This window comes from Priapulus caudatus, unplaced genomic scaffold, assembly GCF_000485595.1.
Source record: "Priapulus caudatus unplaced genomic scaffold, Priapulus_caudatus-5.0.1 Scaffold225, whole genome shotgun sequence".
Classification (NCBI taxonomy): Eukaryota; Metazoa; Priapulida; class Priapulimorpha; order Priapulimorphida; family Priapulidae; genus Priapulus; species Priapulus caudatus.
Window position 1 is genome coordinate 1 of NW_014577286.1, and position 1,723 is coordinate 1,723.

Sequence of the window (1,723 nt, forward strand, 5' to 3'; positions counted from 1 at the left end):
CCCCCATAGTAACACTGGCAGAATTGTGAATTTCAGACATCGAGATGACCTGTTCTCATACGAGTGAATGTATTTTCAAGAAATATTTTAGCGTTCGCGACCTGTGTACCATACTATCTTGCCGAGGGAGAAAGAAAAAATACATAGGAATTATGTTTTATGTGTATCGAACTCACTGGGTGCTGTAACCTGATTTTTGGTTATCGACATGCTGTTGACACTGGTGTTATGAGACCTTGACTGTGTAGAGTCTAGTAGACCATAGTAGGATACCACTAGTAGGTACCATAGGAGTATTATATGGAGCAAAATAGGAGAGATGGGAACAATAGATCAACGGTATGTTGCTAGGCGGAGATTGGGAATGAGATAGGAGATGGGACAGGAGGTGAGAGAGAGAGGAGAGAGAGAGGATTCAGAGATAGAGATACGAGATAGGAAGATAGAGAGAGGAGAGAGAGAGAGAGAGAGACGAGAGAGAGAGAGAGAAGAGAGAGAAGAGCAGAGCGGAGCGAGCGAGCGGAGAGAGAGCGAGGAGAGCCGAGACGGCGAGAGAGCGGAGAGAGAGGGGAAGAAGGAGGTAGAGGAGGAAGGATGTAAGATGGAGAAGAAGGGGAGAAGGAGGAAGGTAGAGGATGCGAGGGAGGAGGTGGGGTGAAGACGTAGACAAGAGGGGGAGAAAGGAGGAAGGTTCCCTCCTCCTACCCACGCCGCTCCACTACCCATCTTCCCTTCTCTCTACTTCCTCTTCTCTCGCCCGCTCCAGCCACCTTGCTCCCTCCTGGTCCTCATACACACCCTTCTCCGCGCTCATAAAATAAAAAATATTTACCTCCTCCTCCTCGACCCTCCATATACATCTTTTTCTTCTACCCTACCTCCTACCCTTCCTCTCTCCACCACCCCTCTCTCCCCTCTCTTCTTCCTCCTCACCCTCCCTCCACCGCCTTCTCCCCTCTTCTCCCGCTTCATCGACCCTGCCCCTCTCCCCCTCCCACCGGCCCCCCCTTCGCCGCCATCCCCCGCGCCGCCCCTGCGCCCCTCCACCTTTTTTTAAACCATCTTTGCCTTCCTCCGTTCCCCCTACCGCCCCTATCCCGCTCTAACCCACACACCTACCCCCCACCCCCCTCCCCCCCTACACCCTCCCCCACACCCCCCTCACCGAACACACCCCCCTCCCTCCCACTACCGCCTCACCATCGCCACCACCCCGTTCCCTCTCCCCTCCCTTTCCCCCCCCCTGCCTTCCTCCGTACAGCGCGCCCCCGCCCCCCACCGTTTGTCCCCTCCTCTACCTTACTCCCCCTCATCCACTACTATCTTATCTTCCCTCCTCCTACTCCTCCTCCTCCACCACCTTCTTCCCTCCTCTCCTCCTCCTCCTCCTTCTTCACCACCTTTTCCCCCGCCTCCTATCCTCCTTCTCCACCACCTTCTCCTCCGCCTACTATCCTCCTTCTCCCCCTCCTCTACCTCCTCCCCCACCTCCTCATCGATCCTCTACATCCTATAGCTCCCCCTCCTTCTCGCCTCCTCCTCTACATCCTCTTACGCTTGAGAACAACGTATATCGGCGAAAGATCCGATTGCATTGTGTGACTTCGCAAATAGGAAACTAAACTGTACTATACACACATTACAGATAGTGATATGTTCAGGAGTAAGATAATATATTATTAGATATATTATCTTACTCCTGATATGTTGTTTATGGTGGAAA